Raw genomic sequence first — 18517 nt, 5'->3', positions numbered from 1 at the left:
ATTTTTAGAATGTTCAGTTATTTGGAAGCAAACATTTAGTTCCATTGAAATTATATTTTCTCCAGTGAATGACTTTTGTAAAAACTCAAGCTTTTCTTTCTTTCTTTCTTTCTTTCTTTCTTTCTTTCTTTCTTTCTTTCTTTCTTTCTTTCTTTCTTTCTTTCTTTCTTTTTTTAGGTTAAACCTAAGTACAGTTACTCCAGGGGTATTTCCCATGCTGGGTCATTTATCCACAAGGCCCATCTTGTACTATAGCAAAGAGGAAGAAAAGCTACCAAACAAAATGCTTTAAATTCTGTGATCGACTCTAGTGACATATTTTTTCTTTTTGTATTTTGAAGCAGGATTTCTCCGTGTAGTCTTGGCTAGCTCTGTAGACCAGGGTGGCCTCAAACTCAAGAGATGCACCTGTCTCTCCCTACCGAGTGCTGGGATTAAAGGTGTGGGGCACCACTGCATCTTTGTGTGTGTGTGTGTGTGTGTGTGTGTGTGTGTGTGTGTGTGTGTGTGTGTGAGAGAGAGAGAGAGAGAGAGAGAGAGAGAGAGAGAGAGAGAGAGAGAGAGAGAGAGAGAGAGAGATTGAGATTTTAGGTCTTGTTGACATAAAATTGGCACCATGCAGAAACAATTCCCCTCATGTTAGCAGACACAGCATTCTGAGCACATTACGGTCTACATGAGGAAGTGAAAATACAGAACTACCAAACGGTTAGAATATTAGTTTACACATGTAAGACAAAACCAAGTAACGGCTGGGTTTTCTATGAATTTCTTACAGATATAGTACAGCTGTCTGACTAGAAATTATTTTCACAGTTTGCTGAGCACTGAATCTCTTTGTCAGTTTCTGAGGCCAGGCATCCACGTGCATACTGAGCCTTTGAGACCAGGCATCCACGTGCATACTGAGCCATTGCCGAGCTCCCTGCTTTGCTCTGTTCATTTGTATTTATGTTCTTATGCCAATGGCACCTTCTATTTTTACTGCCGCTGGTAGTAAGCTCCCAAGTTTACAAATGTAAGTACTTCCTCACAATTACTCTAATTCTTTGAAATTTTTTTGCTCTCACATTTTATAAGCAGTTGACTAATTTTTCCCAAAAGCATACTGAGATTTCAGTGGAGATCACAGTGGGGAATAACAGACTCGGGACCAAGACTTCCAACTTATGAACAGAGACCTCCATTACTGAAGATTTTCTTTTATTGTGGTCTTACTCATTTTTTGTATATGTTGTTAGATGTTTAGTATCTTAAGTAATTGTAACTTTTAAGATTTCAAAAAACAGTTGTTTTTATGGCCGTGTGACCTCTGGCCTTGCTATGCATCATTTCTTTCTCTTCCTCTTTTTGGGGATGGGGGTTGGGCAGTTAGAATGGGGCAGGGTCTTACTATGTAGCTCTGGCTTGCTTGGAAGTCATGTATGGATCTGTCTCATTTTGCGTCCCTAGTGTTGGGATTAAAGGCCTGTACCATCCCAACCCATCTAGCCCCATGTACGAATTTGTGAAGTATCTGCAGCCATTAGATGATTTTGGTGTCATGGGGTCGGTGCCTTGGCTCTACAGAGCTATTTTCCTTTGCTGTATTGATGACCCCACAGTACTTGCTTTTTCTAGAGCGTTATGAAGCACTGGAATCTATTGGTGATGTTGAACCATCAGAAGCTGGTAATTCATACTGTCTGGTTACCTAGATATCATTATCTTTCCAGTGAACAGTTTCCTGCAGCAGTGTGCATACAGGATAGCCGCCATTCACACTGAGTCTGTAAGTACTCACTCTGATGGAACTGTCCCTATCCGTTTTACTTCAAATATATGGTTTGTGTATTCCAGCTCCCCTTAAAGGGCTTTTTGTAACTCTAGGATTCATTGCTTGGTGATCTGTGCTGTCACAAGTTAAAAAGAAATTATTATGATTCTCTAGTTTTCTATATTTTTTTTGGACAAGAGGAGAGCATTCTTTTGTAAATTATCCATGTTCTAAGAAATGACACTTTAAAGTGAATTGTTCTTTTGTTTTTCTTTTTTGTCAACTTTATTCAGAAACTCTACATACAGTAAAATATACATAGTGCTCTGGCCACGCTACCCTGCTATAATGATGATGCAGAATATTTCCATCCCTCTGAACATTTTCCTTATGCCCCTTTCTGTCTAGCCCTCCTTCATAAGCTGTGGGCAGGAAACAACTCGCTGACCTGCCTTAAGTTACACTAGATTTGTCTTTGCCAGGATTTGAACTAGGTGAGGTGAGGTCATGGAGTGCACAGTGTTCCGTCTGACTTCTTTGCCCAACACCGTGTTTCTGAGACTCCCTTATGCTTTGTGTGTCAGTAGTTCATCTTGGTTTTGTTTGTTTGTTTTCTGTTTTTTTTTTTTTTTTTAAATTGTTGGGGGACGTTGGTGGATGTGAACTGGACTCTCACATGGCCCATGCTGGCCTCTGACTCTTCGCTTCTGAGGATAGCCTTGAACTTCTGATCCTCCTGCATCCATAGCCAAGTGCTGGGACTAGACACAAGTACTGCTATGCTCAGCTCTGCTCGATCCCTCTAACTGCGTGTGATAGCCTTGGGGTGACTGTGTTGCTCACCCAATGAAGAGGCTGCTTTGTTTCCAGTTAAAAGGAGGAACATTTCTATCAGTTTCTTTTCAAATTTTTCCTATGTTTTCAGCCTGGTTGTGTGGCAAGAACTTTGAATTTTTTAAAGTTTTAATATTATTTGATGCATGCGCACACACACACACACACACACACACACACACGAGAGAGAGAGAGAGAGAGAGAGAGAGAGAGAGAGAGAGAGTGAGTTCTGATTACTCCCATACACGTATTCTATTATCTTACTTTCTGTCAACCCCAGCTTACCCCTACTAACCCCATCTCCAGATTCATGATTTTGGGGTTGGTTTCATGATCCTCTTTTGTTTAACTCGGGCCATCTTTGTGACCATTGTATTGGAGCTTTAAATAAGGATAAACGTATACTGATGCATTTTTCATGTGTGTGTGTGTGTGTGTGTGTGTGTGTGTGTGTGTGTGTGTGTGTGGTGTGTGTGTGTGAGACACAATCCCCTTTCATAGCTTTTGGAACATTCACTGCTGTAGTCACTATGCTGTGTAACAGCACACCAGAACTTCCTGCTCTTATCTCAGTGTGACCTAGTTCACTGCTTCTTCTCTCCCCGCCCCCTCATTCTTGGAAATTAGCCCTTTAGATTCCACAAATCAGGGAGATACACTGCTTGGCTCGGCCTGTCTTACCTCAATATATGTCTCATTCCCGTCAGTGTCATTTCATCGTTTTCTGAGGGACTAGCATGTGCCTCCTTTCCCCACCCTCCCCTGTCTGCTGTCCATTTCTGAATTTCTGTTTTGTGGTTATTTTGAATCAATACCGCAGAGAACTTGAGCATGAGGATAGCTCTTTAACATATGATCTTCTTTCCTTGGACTATATACCATCTGGTGGAATGACTGGATCACGCTGTACTGTTTTTTTTTTTTTTTTTAAAGGAAGTCTCACACACTTCTCTTAAATGACCGAATTCATGTTTTTATCAACAATATATGGTGGTACCACTGTCTCCACACCGTCTCCAGCTCTTTAGTTTCTTTAATACTAGCTATTCTGATTGAGGTAAGATGATTTCTCATTGAGGTTTGGTTTTGTCTTTCTCTTTAATGAGTGGCATGGAACATTTTTTCTGTGCACTTACTGTTCATTTTATGTTCATGAACATGTGGTTAATTGGACCCATCATGTGTTTTTAAATTACGTCATATGTTTTTTTCCCTACTGATGTTTGAGGTTCTTCATGTATGTTGAATGCTAACCCGCTTGTCTTATGTGCATGGTTTACAGACATTTTCTCTTGTTATCTGTGAAGTCTCTTCACCCTGGGTTTTATTTGGTGCTAGGGATAGGGCCACAGCTTCAAGCATGCTAGGTAGCCACTGCAGGAGACACCAGTCTTCCCACAGGGCTCTTTACTGTGCTGTGCAGAAGATTTGATCAGATGCCATTCCATTTGTCTACTTGGCTTTTATTCTCTTTACTCCTAGAATCATACCAAACAAACAAACAAAAACAAAACATCTTTTCCTACACTGGTGTACTGAAATATTTGCCCAGCGTTATCAAGTAGTGTCGCTGTGCCTGGCTTTACTGTACTTTGAGTTGGTTTTATTGTACACTGTGTAAGACGGGGGCCTAGCTTCCTTTTCTGTGTGCAGATATCCAGTTCTTAGCTTCTGGTTTTTGATGCATTTTCTATGCATGTGTTTTAAAATCCAGTTGATGCAGGTGTGTATGGCTTTACTTGAAGGCTCTCTGTTTTGTCTCACCGGTCTGTATTTATACCAGTACTGTGTCATTTTGGTTACTACACCTTGGTGTAGTGTATTTTGAAGTCAAGTAGTGTAATAATGCCCCTGCTGGATTCTTTTCCTTGCGATTGCTTTATCTTAGTAGGGTTTTGTGATTTAATTTTTTTTTTTTTTTTTTTTAAAGAAGACTAGAGAGGTGGATCCGTGGTTGAGGGCACTTTCTGCTCTGGCTATGGACCCACGTTTGATGCCCAGCCTCCAATGGCAGTTAATTTCTATTTGTAACTCTAGCCCCAGGGGACTCAGTCTCTTCTCCTTGCCTCTGTGATTACTAGACACACACACACACACACACACACACATATACAAGCAAAACATGCACATACTAATAATAAAATCTTTTTTTTTTTTTGTGGTTTGGTGAAACGTCTCCTGTGCTTTCACTTCAGGTTTTAGTTTGAGTCATTGTTCCACTGTGAATCAATTTTGAGTAAAGCTTTTAGAGTTATTTATTCTGTGTGTATGAGTGTTCTGCCTTCCCTTGTATGTCTGAGTACCAGTTGCCTGCCTCATGCCTGTGTAGGCCAGAAAAGGGTGTTGGATACTCAGGAACTGGAGTTCTAGACAGTTGTGAACTGTCATGTGGGTACTGGGAATCTAACCCAGATCCACTGTAAGAGCAGCCAGTGTTCCTAACCACTCGACCATCTCTCCAGTCCTATCTCCCAGTCCCCAGGGGCAGTTTTTAATAGAAAAAAAAAGCATAACTTGAGATTCATCATTCCCCTGTATAGATTCAATTTTTTGAGTAGCATTGTTGAAAACAGTGTTCTTTTCTAATTGGGTTATTTTAACCTCTTTATAAAAAAAAAAAAAAGTCTACTGGGCACACTGCTGTGTCCTGGGACACAATGTCTTACCTGCTGTGGTGACTGTTCTTAGTTGTCAACTTAACTATGGAATTAACTAAAATCCAAGTGGCTGGGTACAGCCGTGAAGGGTTTTCCTAACTGACTCATTTGAATTGGGAAGTCTCACTTTTAATCTAGATCTTTGGGGGGGGGGGGCTCCACCTTTAATCTGGGTCACACCTGGTGGTAGCCTGTAAAAATGACATGGACGAAGAAAGCATTTGCTCTCTTCCTGCTTGCCCTCGCACTCGCTGGCAAGCTTCCTTCCTTCACTGGCGTTAGAGCCTGCTTCCCTCGGGATTCTGGCATCTACCACCATATACTGAAGAGCAGCTGAGGCAATGCAGTGGATTCTTGTATCTTCCATTGACAGCCATTGTTGGACTAGCTGAACCGCTGCCTGTAATCCATTTCAATTAACCCCAGTAGTGAGTTTCGAGTTCCTGACTCAAAGCAATCAGGTGAGAAGCACTACAGCAGGGACCCAGTGCCTGGTTCTGGCCTCCAGTGTATTTGAAATTATGGGAATAAATCCTTCTTTCAGTTTGCTGTTATTAGTGTAGTTGAGTGATAAGGAATTACATTATGTGAGTTATGGAACCAGAGTGTATGAAGGCTCTAAACATAAATCAGTTAGTGCCACAAAGTCTCAAGATATCTCAAACATAAAAGTCAAAAAATTAGGCCTTTTAGGATTAGATACCTCTTAAAATTGCTTATTTCAGTCACATGATGTTAGTGTAACTGGTGAGCAGAATGTCTCATCAACCCTTCTGAATAGACATTTTCTTGTAGATTTATTCATTTTATCTCATTTGTATTGGATGTTTAACTGTGTCCCAGTTACTTTTCTATTGCCACAAAGAGACACCATGACCAAGGCAACTTATTGAAGAAAGGTTTTATTTGGGGTGATCAGTGTCAGAGGGTTTAGAGTCCATGATCACCATGGCAGAGAACATGGCAGCAGGCAAGGAGACAGGCATACTGTTTGAGCAGCAGCAGAGGCAGGAGGCAAAGGGCACACTGGGAATATGGGGTCTTTGTGGAACTTCACAGTCTGCCCTCCAACAAGGCCACATCTTCTACTCCTTCCCAAACTAAGTGAAACATTATGCAAAGTATTCAGACGTGAGCCCGTGGGGCCATTCTTACTCAAATCACAATCTTCATGTATGTTTGTGTACCATGTGCATGCATGGTGTCCATGGAATTCAGAAGAGGGCATTGGATCCCCTGAAACTGGAGTTACAGACAGTTGTGAGCCACCATGTGGGTGCTGGGAACGGAACCGAGGCTGTTTGCAAGTGCAGCGGATGCTCTTTCTTACTAACCCATCGACCTAGCTCCTGAACAGAAACTCTTACTGAGAGTCAGATGCTTACTTTTTTCTTTGCCTCATGGGTAAAACATTTGAATTTTAATTAAGTTGCTTCTCTATATATAGTTCACAAACTATTTTCCTGTATCCGTATATTCATTTGAAAACTATTTTGTTCATATTTTTAAGTTAGATTATATGTTCATTTCTTTGGATTTTTTTATTTGGTCTATGCAAAAAAAATTATAAAAACAGTGAATGCTTTTATTATAACTGTAATATATATATATATATATATATATATATATATATATATATATATATCTTTCACTGTGAGAGCAGTTAGGCAAATGTAACACATGTAACACAGCTGTATTAAATGTAATATAATGATTATATTACTGCTTCCCTCCTGTTCACGCCCTCCTGAAATCCTTCCCCATCCCCATCACCCTGGATATCTTATCCACAATAATATATAGTATAGTATAGTATAGTATAGATTGATTGATATAGTATAGATTAGTATAGTATAGAATAGATTGGTCCTTGAACAGACTAGACAATACATAAAGTTTGTTATCACAGAGGACCAGCACAGCCAGCTGATGGATGCTGTAGGCTAGGGGATTGTTTTTTTTTTTTTTTCTTATGGGAGCTATTAATCTCCCAATTTTGGTCATTACATGCTGGTAGTCTTCCCAGGTTACATGGGAAAGCACGGCTAAAAGCAGGAGCAAGGGACAGGATGAACCCAGTGTCCACGGTGTATTTCTCCTGCATTCTGTAAGATGACATATGAGTCTTCTAAAAAATCCTTTTGTTCTAGAGGTATTTTGAATGATTCATAATTTTTTTTTGTAGCCATCAAGTATTTCCCAGGAGACCATTTTTACATAATATATCTTTTTTTTTTTTTTTTAAATTAAGTTATCAACTGTTCAAAGCTATCACGGCCTTCAGAGAAGGTTTTGCTGGATTTACTCTCAGAGAACTAACGGTAGAGCCTGACAGGAAAGTTTCAGCGAGATGGAAAGAAAATGCAACTCAGGTTTGCATCCAGAAAATACAAAGTGTGCTTACAGCAGGTTTTCAAGAAGTCAGTACCGCAGATAGAGAAGTAGGTCCTCAGCTGTATGCAGGCCAGGGGTGGTGGCTCTGTGCTTGTAGTTCCAACTGCTCGCGATGATGCTGAGGCACTGTTCAAAGAAGTTTTTGTTTTTGTTTTGTTTTAATGAGGAAATTATTTTTTAATTTTAATTTTTCTATTTATTCACTTTACATCCCGTTCATTGCCCCACTCCCGGCCAATCCCTCCCGAAATCCTTCCCCATTCCCCTGTATATCCACCCACCTTGGCACCTTAAGTATCTGCGAGGCTAGCCGCTTCCTTTCCCACTGAGGCTAGACAAGGCAGCCCAGCTAGAAGATATCCCACATACTTGCAATAGCTTTTGAGATAGCCACCCTCTGCCCCTGCTCCAGTTGTTTGGGACCTACATGAAGATAAAGATTAAGCTGTCCATCTGCTACATATGTGTGGGGAGGCCTTGGTCCAGCCCGTGTGTGCTCTTTGGTTGGTTTTTGAGAGCCCCCAGGGCTCCAGGTTAGTTGACTGTGTTGGTCTTCCTCTAGAGTTCCCATCCCTTTGGGGGCCCTCAATCCTTCCCCCAATCCTTTCATAAGAGTCCCCACGCTCCATCCACTGTTTGGCTGTGGGTCTTTGGATCTATCTGAGAATGCTGCTGGGTGGAGCCTCTCAGAGGAGAGCCATGCTGGACTCCTGTCTGCAATCATCACATCATCAATAGTGTCAGGGATTGGTGCTTTCTCATCGGATGGGTCTCAAGTTGGACCGGTTATTGGTTGGCCACCCTCATAGTCTCTGCTTCATTGCTTCATCCCCTGTGCCATGCCTGCATTTTTTGTACACAGGATACATTTTGGGTCAAAAGTTTTGTGGGTGGGTTGCTGTTCCTATCACTCCAGTGAGGTTCCTGTCTGGCTAAAGAAGGTGACTTCTTCAGGTTCCGTATTCCCAATGCTGTGAGTGACAGCTAAAGTCACCGGGGAGTTATTTTTAAAAGAAGGAGATACTTGAAGATACATTTCTCTGTTGAAATGATCCAGTACTGTTGATCAGAGCAGAGGGAAAACTCTTTGTTATTTTGGTCCACTGAGTTGGAAATACTAATTTTCAGAATATTTCTTCTGTGTATACAGAGTTTACAAAAAATTCAATTTATTTACTGCAACAAAAATAAATAAAAATTTCCCCCAAATGTTATGCAACAGGTGTGTTGCTGACCATTTTAACCACCAGGGGGCAGCATGAGCCTATTTACTAAATTAAATTGCCGCCACCAGTCAACCTTGAAGTGGTGTTTTGCAAAATATTTCACTTCAGACATCCTAAAATTAAGATTCTGAAAAAAATTGCATTCATTCATACAATTTTTAAGATATAGAATTGTCTTATATTATAAACATTATAAAACATTCTGATGTACTTAAATGATGACATTTAAAAATAAATGTCATCCTTTTCACATAGTGAAAGAAATCTACGTATCATAGTGATTTCATATCCATCACTATCTTTTTAAACATTGCAAAGTGCAAGGACCAGGGGATACCCAGGAAGATGTGCAGGTATGTGAGGTTCTTTGCCTAGTGAAGCCTCAGCCTTGTATTTAATGAAACAAAGTTTCAAAATGTATTTGTTTGTTTATTTATTTATTGAAATGCGGGCATCATGCATGAACATGGTACAAAGATAGACTTTCAAAGGAAACACTCATCCACACAAATAAAATACAAATAGGAATGATTTTAAAATGGATTAAATAGTTTACTACAACTTTTCATGTCCAACATTTTCAGCAAGATGACTTCAGTTTTCCTTTCTTTGACATTCCTTAGCTCTCTTCCTCCTGTTACTTCAGCTTAGGTTTTGTTACTTACTGAGTACATACTTGAGGCTGGACTTGCTGCATTCCATGAGAAAATAGGAACAAAACTTCTCTTCCAGTGTCTCTTTGATCTTGGAGATTTCTTGGGCCAGTTTTTCAATTTTCCAGTGAGTCACTGAATTCCAATATTAAATGTTTTTAATTTATAAGTGCTCCTTATGTGTTCTCAGGATTGGAATCCAACTTCTTGGCCAGGAAATATATTTCATGTCCGCTTTTTTCCTTTTGTCTTCTCTCAGTTGTAGGTCTGGAGCAGGTCAGGGGAGTGGAGGCTCATTTCATTTACAAGGTGGTATATTTTGCTTCCCTGGTGAATCTTGGTTTCCTGTTCCTGTTCAGGACACTCAGAGCCTTACTGAGAGCTCCAGGAACATGGGAGTGTTATTGACACAGTCCGTGAAAGTCATTGTTGGGCAATCAGGAATTCATTTAGCATCTTTGACTCCTGTCAACTGTAGTATCCACAGGGCTATGTTTCTACATTATTATTATTATTTTTAAGTAGAGATGCAGGTGCTTTATATGCAGTGTCTTAATTTCATTGCTAGACTTATCCAAGCCTTCCGTGGTAGTTCCTCCAGTTCCTGAGAAGCCATGCAAAGTCAACCACTTCTCACAGGTCACCTGCAGCAGAAACCTCTTCAGCAGACTAGGTGGGAGGCTTCTTGCTTTCCCTTATCTATTTCTTAAGCAGGGTTTGAGGTACATAAATTTCTTCTAGTTTCATAAAAATTAACTTTCTGCTTTTTTGTTGTCCTCACTTGAGTCCCTTTAACATGATGTTTTTTTTTTTTTATTTTTTCCCCAAACACTTTATCATTATTTGTATATACATACATACTTATACATGTATACATATATACATACATATATGAACAATAATTAAATAAGATATATTTGAAAAGTATTGGGGGTTGGGAAGAGTGGGAGGAAGGAGAGAAAGAAAAAAATTATATAAATACAATGTTCATATATGAAATTCTCAAAAAGGAATCCATTTTTTAAAAAAATGTTCAACAGATTAACTTGCATTTTACAATATGAAAATAAATATGACCTATAATTATGTTGAACATGATGATTTTTTTATTTCTTGGCATTTTGTACTTTGCAGTGAAATCAGTCTTGCTTGAGTTGCTGGTGTTTCTATGCATCCTCTGAATTTTCAAACTCAAGAGCAAAGTATCACTCCAAGAAGAGAAGAACACTGGGTTTCAATGGAAAAGAACCTGTTCGAGATTACTCCAGAAGTTAACCCAAGGGTTCTGTGGTTTTCAGTAATTCCAGAAATGATTTTCAGTGTGTTGTGTTAAATCCCCAAAAGAGAATCTTTTAAACAATTATGGAATGCTTTTCTGTCCTGGTCCCTGGTGCTTGAGAGCTTTGAGAACTCAGGGCTTGTTCTCTATCAGTCTCAGTGTTATGAGCTGCTATAACTTTACTACATTATACAGGGTAAAAAGCTGATGCTGGTTCATGGGTAGGACTACAGACAACCTCAAGAAGATGTGACAAGCAAGCCTCCAATGACAAGTCTGAGCATCTGTCAAGTCTGCTATCATGGCAGTGATTAATTGCAGAGAGCATGAGGTCCGTGTGTCCACAAAGAAGCATTAGGAAAACAGGGATGTTATACTTGCAGGCTTTTCTATCCAACAGGAGGGATGTACATACCTGTTTTCTATCCAGAAGTCTGGAGTGGATATTGTTTAAGAGCCTGGTGACATTCTGCTATTCTGTAGAGCGAAGCTTCACCTTTATCCTGAGTATTGTTTCTTAGTCAATGGAACCCATTTTCTGGGGAAGAGGTCACAGGTACTTTGCAAAAGAAACATGCTTTGCAAATGGGTTTAGATATGGTCATTTATTGTGATTAATTGTCATGAGGAAACCTTTCCCCAAGTACACACTGTCCTTATGTATGTCAAAAATAAACTGCTTAGGGGGTCGGACTCCTGAAGTTTGAACCAGCCTGGCAAACTAAGTTGTGCTGAACTGGGTTTTCTTTGCCTCTTGTGGTTCTTTTCTCTCCCAGCAGTAGAGTTTGCGGGGACCTCCAAAATTAACCACCCAGATGTTTTTCACTATTATACAGGGTACCTTAAAATCCTCAAGATTCAGAAAAGCACTTTAAAACCACTTGAATTAGTGGATGTGGCGCAACACATTTGTCGCACTAATACAGAGCCTGTCTGAAACATTCCTCCCCAAAGGGGACATCTCCATAAGACTCAGGAGGAAAATGACATCGAGTACAGAGGTTCTTGCAGTAAACGGAGCTCACGTCTCAGGAAACTGCCCAGCTAGATGGACAAGGCTTCTCCCCCAGGTTACACAAGCATTCACAATTTTTAGTGAGAGGAGACTGGCTGGGACTAGTCGAGCTAGTTGGGAGTTGAGCAGGGGGCTGTAGGGATACAGCCTTTGTGAGTCCACACCCGTGTTGCAGCGGGACTATGGTGTGCTCCTGTATAAGAAATTCCTCAACTATGCCACTATAAGTGATGCCAGTGAACTCACTGTCTTTCTAAGCTAGACTTGGGTAGAACTGTTTTCTTAGTCTGTTGTAGCACCTTGTTATCTGGGGCTGAATAGATGTTTGTTCATGGCACCCCAGAAAAGTTATAAAACACTGGCCACATGGTAAGGTCCAACTTCAAAAATGAATGACTTATATTATTTTTGTTTTTTGTTGTTGCTCACTGTGTACCTGAGATGACCTTGACTCTTGATTCTCTTACCTCTACTTCCCCAGAACAGGGATTATAGTTTTATACCACCATGTTCAGCTTTGTCATTTGAATTGAAGCTAACACACATATACACATGCATGCAAGTATACACACATACACACATGCATACATGTACAAACACATACACATGCATGCACGCACACACACACACACACACACACACACACACACACACACACACACTGATATGTTTGATCCTGCTGGGAAATGGAAATATTCATATAAATGAATATTCTATAAACTCTATTTGATAACTAATTGCAGATTGTGAGATTTTACTTAGATTGAGAAATCTATGTAATATGACCTTTCTGTTACCTAAATGTGCTTACTAGAGTTTCAGTCTCTAGTGGTAGAGGTACTGAGACTTTTAAGAGGTAACTAAGTCCTGTACTGCACCTTTATGAAGGGGTTAGTAATATTTCTGTGTCAGTGTGTCAGTTGTGTAATACCAGGCTGTTATAAAACAAGTCTCCTTCACTTTTTTGCACACACACTTCCTCCACATGCACCTACTTGCTCTCTTGTTCTCCCGTCATGTCTGATACAGCATGGCATTCTTTCCAGAAGCCAAGATTATGAAGACCCCTTATGTTGGAGGCTCCAGAACTGTGAGCCACATAAGCCACCTTTCTTTATAAATACTCGGGGTCAGGACTACTGATATAACAGCAGAAAATAGACTGAAATAATATGATAGCTTACAAATTCAGATTAGGTGGGAAGAACTGGACACAAAGCATGTGAATAAGGTGCAGCAGACAAAAGAATTGTCATGGATTCTTTCATGTTAGTGAAATGGGTCATCATCTTGGCTTTGAGCTTTATAACACCAGGCAATATAGGAAAACAATTCAATGTTTGATTCATAATGTCAACAATAGGTGATTAGCCTTATAGTAATATGAGAGCATGCATCCTTAGGTTCTAGTCTCTATTATGTCTAGTGATTGACACAATAAATACAAGCAATGCAACTTTGGGGTTGTGACTCATAACCTTCTACCATATCATAAACATAAGTGGGACTACAGTGCACCTGCAGAGGGTGAGAGCTGTGGTCAGTTATCCTGTATCTTTATTGCCTGCCTTAGATTAAGAGTAGTTTTGAGAATCCCATTAGAAATAAACAGCTTCTCTTTCAGGTCTCAGCTATCTAAAGGTAAAGGATGACCGTGTGTTGTGTGTAGCATACGGTAATTTATTTAAACAGATGAACAGCTTCTACATAGAAAGCGGGCACATGAACAAGCATGTGTAAGCCCAGCACTGGGGTGGGGGTGGAATGAGGAGATACAGGTAGACCCCTGGAGCTAACTAGTTAGCTAACCTAGATGAACTGGTGAGCTTCAGACTATCTTAAAAAACATACAGTAGACAGCAGTTGAGGAATGCATTGGTCTCTGGCCTGTGCATGAATGAATATACGTGTGAATACACACCATGTATGCACACGTGCACACACACACCTACATGAGAACATATCAACAGAAGAAAGCTACATGGCGCCAGAGGACAACATCTGAGGTTGTATATACTGGCCTCTACATTCAGATGTGTGCACTGACACACATACGAAAACATACGTGTACACACACACATCACACATACAAAAGATTTCTTTAGTGGGTCAAGTAACTGATCATTTTTCCCACTTATTATCAGGTGCATTCTATATAGCTAAGCTTGTCAGATAATTGATCTTGAGAAACATCCAATATTAATCTACACTTTACACAATATTATGCTGTGTTATATGCCAAAGGGCAAGCTTCCTTGCACAGTATCTCGTGAGAAAGAGATTTCAGAAGTACTTCTGGGAAATTCATCTTGTTTTACATAACAGACCAGCTCTGTGACAGATGTAGATGAGGAAGGCCAGTTAAACCAGATTGTAGAAATGAATCAGTCAAAGGTGGGGGATAGAAGCATCAAAGACCCAGGGCTACAATGTCCCAGATGCCTATCTGAAGCACACTCTTGCCTTCAGCAGGAGTTTGGATTATAGTCAATATTTCTTTTTATCATTTTCATATTCCATAAGTGGAGTGAAGAGAGCAATTTCTCCTGAAACTTGTCACATTGCCCCAGTTTTTGTTTAGTAATTTCATTGTTTACCCTAAACAGTTTTTAAACACTTGGGGATAGTTGGAAAACATGTAGCAGTATGTGTGGGTAAAGATAACAGAGGTGATTGTGGTTGTTTAGTTTAGTGAGCTTAAGAAGGAGAGTAAGACTCTCACGTGAACAAGTGCAGAGTCAGCTTTAAAAGATATTATCCTGCAAGTGCAAAATGCATTAATTATATTTTGAGGAGGCAAGGGTTTCAGTTCAATGGGAGAACATTTGCCACGTATGCATGGTGCCCTGGGTTTGATCTTTAAAATGTAGTTCATCCCACAGTCGACCTATGGGATAAGACGGATCAGAGTGGAACATTCTATTTCATTGGTAACTGTTTGCTAGTGGCTCAATTTATTGCTTCAGCTCAGTTTGTCGCCGCATTGCTAACCCCATGAATGAAACAGAGTGTTCAGAACACAGATCCATCTATGCTTTAAAACAGATTGTTTGTCTTTGCTTTTTAATTTTCTTTCCGGGGCTCATTGCTTTTGTTCCTCTTAATCTGCCCTCAGAGAGCTAAAGTCATCATGTCTTTGGCGCTGAGAGAACGTCAAAGTGGGCAGCTCTTCCACTGTCCATTGCCTTTCAAACCAACATAGTCCTGATGATGAATATGCTGTTTAAATTGAGCTCAGAGATATCAACCATCTTCACTGGGCCACAGGAGCCCTTGGCCCATTTACACGTTGACAATTGATTCCAGTGTCCTGCAAGGACCTGGTCTCCAGTTACAGGTTTTGTAATCATATTGTTCAGGAAAACTTGGGAGTAGCTCACCCATACTGAGAAAAGATAGCAAAACTCACACTGGGGTCAACAGCTAGGGAAAGAGGTTGGGGCTTTGCTTAAGTGATGAGAATTATGGGATATGCTTTTCTCCACTGAACCAAAAGGCAAAGCAGGAAGAAATTCTTGTCAGGAAATTTGCAACTGAGAGCTTCTTCTTTCTCTTCCTCTTCTTATTCCTCCTCCTTCTAATTATCTTTAATCTTTTTTTTTTTTTTTTTTTTTTTTTTTTTTTTTTTTTTTTTTTTACAGTCCAGTTGTTATCCCCCTTCCCAGTCTTCCCTCTTACAGTTCCTCATCCCATTCTTCCTCCCTGGTCTCCAAGAGGATGTCCCCACCCCACCAGACCTCCCTACTTCCTGGGCCCTCAAGTCTCTCTAGGGTTAGATGCATCTTCTCTCACTGAGGCCAGACCAGGCAGTCCTCTGCTATACAGGTGTCAGGGGCCTCAGATCAGCTGATGTATGCTGCCTGGTTGGTGGCTCAGTGTCTGAGAGATCACAGGGGTCCAGGTTAGTTGAGATGGCTGACCTTCCTATGGAGTTGCCCTCCTCTTCAGCTTCTTCCAGCCTTTCCCTAATTCAACCACAGGGGTCCCAGGCTTCTGTCTATTAGTTGGGTCTAAGTATCTGCTTCTGACTCTTCAGCTTGTTGGGCCCTTGGAGGGCAGTCATGCTAGGCTCCTGTCTGTAAGCACACCATAGCATCAGTAATAGTGTCAGGCCTTGGAGCTTCCCCTTGAGATGGGTCTCAATTTGGGCCTGTCAAATCTGTCGCGCCCCCTCTAGATCAGCAAGGAAGACGCGACAAACCGGATCCTTCTCAACAGCCTTTATTGTGGAAGCGCTCTTTTAGATTTCTTGGGAGAGACTGCCTCAAATGCCCAGAACGGGCTGCTTATATACCCCCAGCCCTGGGCGTGTCAAAGCGCATAGAGGTGTCCGATTGGCCAATTTGCAATGCCTCATTAGCATACTCATTAGCATGCCCCGCCCAGGAGGGGGTGATTGGTCAGGTTCGTGGTACCCTAGTGGTACCTCATTTGCATGCCCCGTTCGGGAGGGGCTGGAGCCAAATTGAACTGCGCATGCGCAGGCCTCTGGTAGTTCCTACCAGAGCCTAGGCAGGCACCATCTTGGATTGCCGCCTCAGAGCTGCTGGCGCGGGCAAATGTGTGCCCTTGGCCCGCAGAGTTGAAGCGCTGTTTTAGTCAACCACGTCAACTCTGCGGTGCCATTTTATTCAGCCGCATAAGGTTGGCGGCCTACAAATCTCTTTTCCCTCAGTCTCTCCCCCATTTTTGTCCCTGTAATTCTTTTAGACAGGAACAATTCTGGGTCAGAGTTTTTGACTGTGGGATGGCAACCCCATCCCTCTACTTGGTGCCCTGTCTTTCTACTGGAGGTGGACTTTACAAGTTCCCTCTCTCCACTGTAGGGCATTTCATCTAAGGTTCCTCCCTTTGAGTCCTAAGAGTCTCTCACCTCCTAGGTCTCTGGTATATTCTAGAAGCTTCCCTCAACCTCCTCTCTCTCAAGGTTGCATGTTTCCATTCTTTCTGCTGGCCCTCAGGGCTTCACTTTTGTTCAGGCCTCTCACCAACTCCCCTGACAATACCTAATCATGTTCCCCTTTTTCCCTCCCTGTCCCCTCTCTCACCTAGGTCCCTTCCCCCTCTGCCCCTGGTGATTGCGTTCTTTTCCCTCCCAAGTAGGATTGAGGCATCCTCATTTGGGCCCTTTGGCTTGTTAACCTTCTTGAGTTCTATGGATTGTATCTTGAGTATTCTGTACTTTTTTGGCTAATATCCACTTATTAGTGAGTACATACCATGCATGTCCTTTTGGGTCTGAATTACCTCACTCAGGATGATATTTTCTAGTTCCATCCATTTGCCTGCAAAACTCATGATGTCCTCATTCTTAATAGCTGAGTAGTATTTCATTGTGTAAATTGTCTGTATTCATTCTTCTGTTGTGGGACATCTGGATTGTTTCCAGCTTCTGGCTATCACTGATAAGGGCACTATGAACATAGTGGAGCACATGCCCCTGTGGCAGGCAAACACTTATATACATAAAATATAAATAAATATTTTAAACTTGTTTTCAGAAAAGGAGACTGAGTGCATTTGTAACTGACATGATTTAACTCCGGGAAACTGTTGGCCTGCTAGTAGGGCCGAGAGTGTCAAAACCATTGCCCAATGCTTCAGAACAGCTCTGTGAATTTTAGTCTTGTTGAAAAAACACAGTGAAGCCAGGACCTTGAGTGTTCTAGATGGTAGTAACAGGCTCTCATATAGCAAGATGAGAGGAAAGCATATTAGAAGCTCTCAGGTAGAGATCTAGTTTCAATTTTCTGAGATCTACCTGTGTGTATATGGGTGTTTGCCTGCATGAATGTATGTACACCATGCTCATGCCTTGTGCCTATGGAGGCCAGAAAAGGAAACTGAATTCCATGGAACTATAGTTTTATATGATTAGGAGTCATGATGTGGGTGCTGGGAGCCACCATGTGGGTGCTGGGAACTGAACCCAAAACCTCTCTAAGGGCAACAAAGGTGCTTTTAAAAATTTTTTTGTTTTTGTTTTTTTTTAATCGCTGAACTGTCTCTACAGCCACCTCATGCTTCCGTTTGAATGTAGAGCACTGGGAGATAAAATAGTAAAAATTTTAAAGTAGTCTTGTGTGGCGGTTTGAATATGCTTGGCCCATAGGGAGTAGTTCTGTTAGGAGGTGTGGCCTTGTTGGAGGAAGTGTGTCATTATGGGGTGGTCTTTGGAGGTTGCCTCTTATGCTCAGAAGAAGAGATCTTCCTCCTAGTTGACCGAGGAAGCCACTCTTCTTCTGGTTGCCTTTGGAACAAGATGTAGAATTCTCAGCTCCTTGTCCAGCACCATGCCTGCCTGCATGCTGCCATGCTTCTCATCATGATGATAATGGTCTGAACCTCTGAAACTGTAAGCCAGTCCCAATTAAATGTTTGTCAGGGTGGGTGGGTGGGGAAGCACCCTCATAAGAGGAAGGAGAAGGGGGAGGGTTGAGATAGGGGGTTTTGGGAGGGGAGCCCTGGAAAGGGGAAAACATTTGAAATGTTAATAAAGAAAATAGCCAATAAAACAAAAACAAACACAAACAAACAAACACCAAAACAAAACAACAACAACAAGAGCTGCCATGGTCATGGTGTCTTTTCACAGCAAATGAAACCCTAAGACAACTTGTCTCTTTAAACAAATGGTCTTCACAGATTAGTCTTTGTTAAGTTGAATGAAAAACACGTAATGTCCTGAGGTGAGAGTTAAATT

General features: G+C 41.2%; 1 long non-coding RNA gene across 1 annotated transcript; it reads left to right on the top strand.

Moving 5' to 3' along the window:
- The first annotated feature begins 823 nt into the window (after window positions 1–823).
- On the top strand, window positions 824–11835 carry LOC143439990 (uncharacterized). Its single transcript, XR_013107930.1, has 3 exons — window positions 824–1018; window positions 1716–1771; window positions 10655–11835. It is a non-coding gene; the product is annotated as an uncharacterized LOC143439990 (long non-coding RNA).
- Window positions 11836–18517: the final 6682 nt, after the last annotated feature.

Source organism: Arvicanthis niloticus, chromosome 28 (assembly GCF_011762505.2).
Source record: "Arvicanthis niloticus isolate mArvNil1 chromosome 28, mArvNil1.pat.X, whole genome shotgun sequence".
In the NCBI taxonomy this organism is placed as follows: domain Eukaryota; kingdom Metazoa; phylum Chordata; class Mammalia; order Rodentia; family Muridae; genus Arvicanthis; species Arvicanthis niloticus.
Note: the sequence above shows the minus strand (reverse complement) of the source record. Positions and strands in the feature narration are given on the sequence as shown.